This window comes from Strix uralensis, chromosome 40 (assembly GCF_047716275.1).
Source record: "Strix uralensis isolate ZFMK-TIS-50842 chromosome 40, bStrUra1, whole genome shotgun sequence".
NCBI classification, from domain to species: domain Eukaryota; kingdom Metazoa; phylum Chordata; class Aves; order Strigiformes; family Strigidae; genus Strix; species Strix uralensis.
The window spans coordinates 1,165,697-1,173,893 of NC_134011.1; positions in this window are offsets into that span (position 1 = coordinate 1,165,697).

The window sequence follows — 8,197 nt, forward strand, 5'->3', positions numbered from 1 at the left end:
CTGCCTGCCTTTCCCCAGTGCTCTGCAAGCTCTCCAGGGCAACAGCAAATCTGGGGCTCTGTGCTTTCTTTTGCCCTGAAAAAGTGATAGTGTCCTCTGCAGCGACGCAAATGCGATTCTGCGCAACAATGTGAACACTTCTCCTTCCCAGGCACAGAGAAGGTGCTAGCAGGGAATTCTCTGCCTGCCTTTCCGTAGTGCTCTGCAAGCTCTCCAGGGCAACAGCAAATCTGGGGCTCTGTGCTTTCTTTCGTTCTGAACAAGTGTTAGTGTTCGCTGCAGAAAAGGGATTCTGTGCAACAATGTGAACAATTCTCCTTCCCAGGCACAGAGAAGGTGCTAGCAGGGAATTCTCTGCATGCCTTTCCCCAGTGCTCTGCAAGCTGTCCAAGGCTACAGCAAATCTGGGGCTCTGTGCTTTCTTTTGCCCTGAAAAAATGTTAGGGTTCTTTGCAGAAAAGCGATTCTGCGAAACAATGTGAACACTTCTCCCTCCCAGGCACAGAGAAGGTGCTAGCAGGGAATTCTCTGCCTGCCTTTCCCCAGTGCTCTGCAAGCTCTCCAGGGCAACTGCAAATGTGGGGCTCTGTGTTTTCTTTTGCCCTGAAAAAGTGATATTGTCCTCTGCAGGGACGCAAATGCAATTCTGCGCAACAATGTGAACACTTCTACTTACCAGGCACAGAGAAGGTGCTAGCAGGGGATTCTCTGCCTGCCTTTCCCCAGTGCTCTGCAAGCTCTCCAGGGCTACAGCAAATCTGGGGCTCTGTGCTTTCTTTTGCCCTGAAAAAGTGATAGTGTCCTCTGCAGCGACGCAAATGCGATTCTGCGCAACAATGTGAACACTTCTCCTTCCCAGGCACAGAGAAGGTGCTAGCAGGGAATTCTCTGCCTGCCTTTCCGTAGTGCTCTGCAAGCTCTCCAGGGCAACAGCAAATCTGGGGCTCTGTGCTTTCTTTCGTTCTGAACAAGTGTTAGTGTTCGCTGCAGAAAAGGGATTCTGTGCAACAATGTGAACAATTCTCCTTCCCAGGCACAGAGAAGGTGCTAGCAGGGAATTCTCTGCATGCCTTTCCCCAGTGCTCTGCAAGCTGTCCAAGGCTACAGCAAATCTGGGGCTCTGTGCTTTCTTTTGCCCTGAAAAAATGTTAGGGTTCTTTGCAGAAAAGCGATTCTGCGCAACAATGTGAACACTTCTCCTTCCCAGGCACAGAGAAGGTGCTAGCAGGGAATTCTCTGCCTGCCTTTCCCCAGTGCTCTGCAAGCTGTCCAAGGCTACAGCAAATCTGGGGCTCTGAGCTTTCTTTTGCCCTGAAAAAGTGTTAGGGTTCTTTGCAGAAAAGCGATTCTGCGCAACAATGTGAACACTTCTCCTTGCCAGGCACAGAGAAGGTGCTAGCAGGGAATTCTCTGCCTGCTTTTCCATAGTGCTCTGCAAGCTCTCCAGGGCAACAGGAAATCTGGGGCTCTGTGCTTTCTTTTGCCCTGAAAAAGTGATAGTGTCCTCTGCAGCGACGCAAATGCGATTCTGCGCAACAATGTGAACACTTCTCCTTCCCAGGCACAGAGAAGGTGCTAGCAGGGGATTCTATGCCTGCCTTTCCCCAGTGCTCTGCAAGCTGTCCAGGGCAACAGCAAATCTGGGGCTCTGTGCTTTTGTTCGTTCTGAACAAGTGTTAGTGTTCTATGCAGAAAAGCCATTCTGCGAAACAATGTGAACACTTCTCCTTGCCAGGCACAGAGAAGGTGCTAGCAGGGGATTCTCTGCCTGCCTTTCCCCAGTGCTCTGCAAGCTCTCCAGGGCAACAGGAAATCTGGGGCTCTGTGCTTTCTTTTGCCCTGAAAAAGTGTTAGTGTTCTTTGTAGAAAAGCGATTCTGCGCAACAATGTGAACACTTCTCCTTGCCAGGCACAGAGAAGGTGCTAGCAGGGAATTCTCTGCCTGCCTTTCCCCAGTGCTCGCAAGCTCTCCAGGGCAACAGGAAATCTCTGGCTCTGTGCTTTCTTTTCCCTGAAAAAGTGATAGTGTCCTCTGCAGCGACGCAAATGCGATTCTGCGCAACAATGTGAACACTTCTCCTTGCCAGGCACAGAGAAGGTGCTAGCAGGGGATTCTCTGCCTGCCTTTCCCCAGTGCTCTGCAAGCTCTCCAGGGCAACAGCAAATCTGGGGCTCTGTGCTTTCTTTTGCCCTGAAAAAGTGATAGTGTCCTCTGCAGCGACGCAAATGCGATTCTGCGCAACAATGTGAACACTTCTCCTTCCCAGGCACAGAGAAGGTGCTAGCAGGGAATTCTCTGCCTGCTTTTCCGTAGTGCTCGCAAGCTCTCCAGGGCAACAGCAAATCTGGGGCTCTGTGCTTTCTTTTGCCCTGAAAAAGTGATAGTGTCCTCTGCAGCGACGCAAATGCGATTCTGCGCAACAATGTGAACACTTCTCCTTCCCAGGCACAGAGAAGGTGCTAGCAGGGGATTCTCTGTGTGCCTTTCCCCAGTGCTCTGCAAGCTCTCCAGGGCAACAGGAAATCTGGGGCTCTGTGCTTTCTTTTGCCCTGAAAAAGTGATAGTGTCCTCTGCAGCGACGCAAATGCGATTCTGCGCAACAATGTGAACACTTCTCCTTCCCAGGCACAGAGAAGGTGCTAGCAGGGGATTCTCTGCCTGCCTTTCCCCAGTGCTCTGCAAGCTGTCCAGGGCAACAGCAAATCTGGGGCTCTTGCTTTTTTTCGTTCTGAACAAGTGTTAGTGTTCTATGCAGAAAAGCCATTCTGCGAAACAATGTGAACACTTCTCCTTGCCAGGCACAGAGAAGGTGCTAGCAGGGGATTCTCTGCCTGCCTTTCCCCAGTGCTCTGCAAGCTCTCCAGGGCAACAGCAAATCTGGGGCTCTGTGCTTTCTTTTGCCCTGAAAAAATGTTAGGGTTCTTTGCAGAAAAGCGATTCTGCGAAACAATGTGAACACTTCTCCCTCCCAGGCACAGAGAAGGTGCTAGCAGGGAATTCTCTGCATGCCTTTCCCCAGTGCTCTGCAAGCTCTCCAGGGCAACAGCAAATGTGGGGCTCTGTGTTTTCTTTTGCCCTGAAAAAGTGATAGTGTCCTCTGCAGCGACGCAAATGCAATTCTGCGCAACAATGTGAACACTTCTACTTACCAGGCACAGAGAAGGTGCTAGCAGGGGATTCTCTGCCTGCCTTTCCCCAGTGCTCTGCAAGCTCTCCAGGGCTACAGCAAATCTGGGGCTCTGTGCTTTCTTTTGCCCTGAAAAAGTGATAGTGTCCTCTGCAGCGACGCAAATGCGATTCTGCGCAACAATGTGAACACTTCTCCTTCCCAGGCACAGAGAAGGTGCTAGCAGGGAATTCTCTGCCTGCCTTTCCGTAGTGCTCTGCAAGCTCTCCAGGGCAACAGCAAATCTGGGGCTCTGTGCTTCCTTTCGTTCTGAACAAGTGTTAGTGTTCGCTGCAGAAAAGGGATTCTGTGCAACAATGTGAACAATTCTCCTTCCCAGGCACAGAGAAGGTGCTAGCAGGGAATTCTCTGCATGCCTTTCCCCAGTGCTCTGCAAGCTGTCCAAGGCTACAGCAAATCTGGGGCTCTGTGCTTTCTTTTGCCCTGAAAAAGTGTTAGGGTTCTTTGCAGAAAAGCGATTCTGCGCAACAATGTGAACACTTCTCCTTCCCAGGCACAGAGAAGGTGTTAGCAGGGGATTCTCTGCCTGCCTTTCCCCAGTGCTCTGCAAGCTCTCCAGGGCAACAGCAAATCTGGGGCTCTGTGCTTTCTTTTGCCCTGAAAAAGTGATAGTGTCCTCTGCAGCGACGCAAATGCGATTCTGCGCAACAATGTGAACACTTCTCCTTCCCAGGCACAGAGAAGGTGCTAGCAGGGGATTCTCTGCCTGCCTTTCCCCAGTGCTCTGCAAGCTCTCCAGGGCAACAGGAAATCTGGGGCTCTGTGCTTTCTTTTGCCCTGAAAAAGTGTTAGGGTTCTTTGCAGAAAAGCGATTCTGCGCAACAATGTGAACACTTCTCCCTCCCAGGCACAGAGAAGGTGCTAGCAGGGGATTCTCTGCCTGCCTTTCCCCAGTGCTCTGCAAGCTCTCCAGGGCAACAGCAAATCTGGGGCTCTGTGCTTTCTTTTGCCCTGAAAAAGTGATAGTGTTCTCTGCAGCGACGCAAATGCGATTCTGCGCAATAATGTGAACACTTCTCCTTCCCAGGCACAGAGAAGGTGCTAGCAGGGAATTCTCTGCCTGCCTTTCCCCAGTGCTCTGCAAGCTGTCCAAGGCTACAGCAAATCTGGGGCTCTGAGCTTTCTTTTGCCCTGAAAAAGTGTTAGGGTTCTTTGCAGAAAAGCGATTCTGCGCAACAATGTGAACACTTCTCCTTCCCAGGCACAGAGAAGGTGCTAGCAGGGAATTCTCTGCCTGCTTTTCCGTAGTGCTCTGCAAGCTCTCCAGGGCAACAGGAAATCTGGGGCTCTGTGCTTTCTTTTGCCCTGAAAAAGTGTTAGGGTTCTTTGCAGAAAAGCGATTCTGCGCAACAATGTGAACACTTCTCCTTCCCAGGCACAGAGAAGGTGTTAGCAGGGGATTCTCTGCCTGCCTTTCCCCAGTGCTCTGCAAGCTCTCCAGGGCAACAGCAAATCTGGGGCTCTGTGCTTTCTTTTGCCCTGAAAAAGTGATAGTGTCCTCTGCAGCGACGCAAATGCGATTCTGCGCAACAATGTGAACACTTCTCCTTCCCAGGCACAGAGAAGGTGCTAGCAGGGGATTCTCTGCCTGCCTTTCCCCAGTGCTCTGCAAGCTCTCCAGGGCAACAGGAAATCTGGGGCTCTGTGCTTTCTTTTGCCCTGAAAAAGTGTTAGGGTTCTTTGCAGAAAAGCGATTCTGCGCAACAATGTGAACACTTCTCCCTCCCAGGCACAGAGAAGGTGCTAGCAGGGGATTCTCTGCCTGCCTTTCCCCAGTGCTCTGCAAGCTCTCCAGGGCAACAGCAAATCTGGGGCTCTGTGCTTTCTTTTGCCCTGAAAAAGTGATAGTGTTCTCTGCAGCGACGCAAATGCGATTCTGCGCAATAATGTGAACACTTCTCCTTCCCAGGCACAGAGAAGGTGCTAGCAGGGAATTCTCTGCCTGCCTTTCCCCAGTGCTCTGCAAGCTGTCCAAGGCTACAGCAAATCTGGGGCTCTGAGCTTTCTTTTGCCCTGAAAAAGTGTTAGGGTTCTTTGCAGAAAAGCGATTCTGCGCAACAATGTGAACACTTCTCCTTCCCAGGCACAGAGAAGGTGCTAGCAGGGAATTCTCTGCCTGCTTTTCCGTAGTGCTCTGCAAGCTCTCCAGGGCAACAGGAAATCTGGGGCTCTGTGCTTTCTTTTGCCCTGAAAAAGTGATAGTGTCCTCTGCAGCGACGCAAATGCGATTCTGCGCAACAATGTGAACACTTCTCCTTCCCAGGCACAGAGAAGGTGCTAGCAGGGGATTCTCTGCCTGCCTTTCCCCAGTGCTCTGCAAGCTCTCCAGGGCAACAGCAAATCTGGGGCTCTGTGCTTTTTTTCGTTCTGAACAAGTGTTAGTGTTCTATGCAGAAAAGCCATTCTGCGCAACAATGTGAACACTTCTCCTTCCCAGGCACAGAGAAGGTGCTAGCAGGGGATTCTCTGCCTGCCTTTCCCCAGTGCTCTGCAAGCTCTCCAGGGCAACAGCAAATCTGGGGCTCTGTGCTTTCTTTTGCCCTGAAAAAATGTTAGGGTTCTTTGCAGAAAAGCGATTCTGCGAAACAATGTGAACACTTCTCCCTCCCAGGCACAGAGAAGGTGCTAGCAGGGAATTCTCTGCCTGCCTTTCCCCAGTGCTCTGCAAGCTCTCCAGGGCAACAGCAAATGTGGGGCTCTGTGTTTTCTTTTGCCCTGAAAAATTGATAGTGTCCTCTGCGGGGACGCAAATGCAATTCTGCGCAACAATGTGAACACTTCTACTTACCAGGCACAGAGAACGTGCTAGCAGGGGATTCTCTGCCTGCCTTTCCCCAGTGCTCTGCAAGCTCTCCAGGGCTACAGCAAATCTGGGGCTCTGTGCTTTCTTTTGCCCTGAAAAAGTGATAGTGTCCTCTGCAGCGACGCAAATGCGATTCTGCGCAACAATGTGAACACTTCTCCTTCCCAGGCACAGAGAAGGTGCTAGCAGGGAATTCTCTGCCTGCCTTTCCGTAGTGCTCTGCAAGCTCTCCAGGGCAACAGCAAATCTGGGGCTCTGTGCTTTCTTTCGTTCTGAACAAGTGTTAGTGTTCGCTGCAGAAAAGGGATTCTGTGCAACAATGTGAACAATTCTCCTTCCCAGGCACAGAGAAGGTGCTAGCAGGGAATTCTCTGCATGCCTTTCCCCAGTGCTCTGCAAGCTGTCCAAGGCTACAGCAAATCTGGGGACCTGTGCTTTCTTTTGCCCTGAAAAAATGTTAGGGTTCTTTGCAGAAAAGCGATTCTGCGCAACAATGTGAACACTTCTCCTTCCCAGGCACAGAGAAGGTGCTAGCAGGGGATTCTCTGCCTGCCTTTCCCCAGTGCTCTGCAAGCTCTCCAGGGCAACAGGAAATCTGGGGCTCTGTGCTTTCTTTTGCCCTGAAAAAGTGATAGTGTCCTCTGCAGCGACGCAAATGCGATTCTGCGCAACAATGTGAACACTTCTCCTTCCCAGGCACAGAGAAGGTGCTAGCAGGGGATTCTCTGCCTGCCTTTCCCCAGTGCTCTGCAAGCTGTCCAGGGCAACAGCAAATCTGGGGCTCTGTGCTTTTTTTCGTTCTGAACAAGTGTTAGTGTTCTATTCAGAAAAGCCATTCTGCGAAACAATGTGAACACTTCTCCTTGCCAGGCACAGAGAAGGTGCTAGCAGGGGATTCTCTGCCTGCCTTTCCCCAGTGCTCTGCAAGCTCTCCAGGGCAACAGCAAATCTGGGGCGCTGTGCTTTCTTTTGCCCTGAAAAAATGTTAGGGTTCTTTGCAGAAAAGCGATTCTGCGAAACAATGTGAACACTTCTCCTTCCCAGGCACAGAGAAGGTGCTAGCAGGGGATTCTCTGCCTGCCTTTCCCCAGTGCTCTGCAAGCTCTCCAGGGCAACAGGAAATCTGGGGCTCTGTGCTTTCTTTTGCCCTGAAAAAGTGATAGTGTCCTCTGCAGAGACGCAAATGCGATTCTGCGCAACAATGCGAACACTTCTCCTTCCCAGGCACAGAGAAGGTGCTAGCAGGGAATTCTCTGCCTGCCTTTCCCCAGTGCTCTGCAAGCTCTCCAGGGCAACAGCAAATCTGGGGCTCTGTGCTTTCTTTTGCCCTGAACAAGTGTTAGTGTTCGCTGCAGAAAAGGGATTCTGTGCAACAATGTGAACAATTCTCCTTCCCAGGCACAGAGAAGGTGCTAGCAGGGAATTCTCTGCATGCCTTTCCCCAGTGCTCTGCAAGCTGTCCAAGGCTACAGCAAATCTGGGGCTCTGTGCTTTCTTTTGCCCTGAAAAAGTGTTAGGGTTCGTTGCAGAAAAGCGATTCTGCGCAACAATGTGAACACTTCTCCTTGCCAGGCACAGAGAAGGTGCTAGCAGAGAATTCTCTGCCTGCTTTTCCGTAGTGCTCGCAAGCTCTCCAGGGCAACAGGAAATCTGGGGCTCTGTGCTTTCTTTTCCCTGAAAAAGTGATAGTGTCCTCTGCAGCGACGCAAATGCGATTCTGCGCAACAATGTGAACACTTCTCCTTCCCAGGCACAGAGAAGGTGCTAGCAGGGGATTCTCTGCCTGCCTTTCCCCAGTGCTCTGCAAGCTCTCCAGGGCAACAGGAAATCTGGGGCTCTGTGCTTTCTTTTGCCCTGAAAAAGTGTTAGGGTTCTTTGTAGAAAAGCGATTCTGCGCAACAATGTGAACACTTCTCCTTCCCAGGCACAGAGAAGGTGCTAGCAGGGGATTCTCTGCCTGCCTTTCCCCAGTGCTCTGCAAGCTGTCCAAGGCTACAGCAAATCTGGGGCTCTGTGCTTTCTTTTGCCCTGAAAAAGTGTTAGGGTTCTTTGCAGAAAAGCGATTCTGCGCAACAATGTGAACACTTCTCCTTGCCAGGCACAGAGAAGGTGCTAGCAGGGAATTCTCTGCCTGCTTTTCCGTAGTGCTCTGCAAGCTCTCCAGGGCAACAGGAAATCTGGGGCTCTGTGCTTTCTTTTGCCCTGA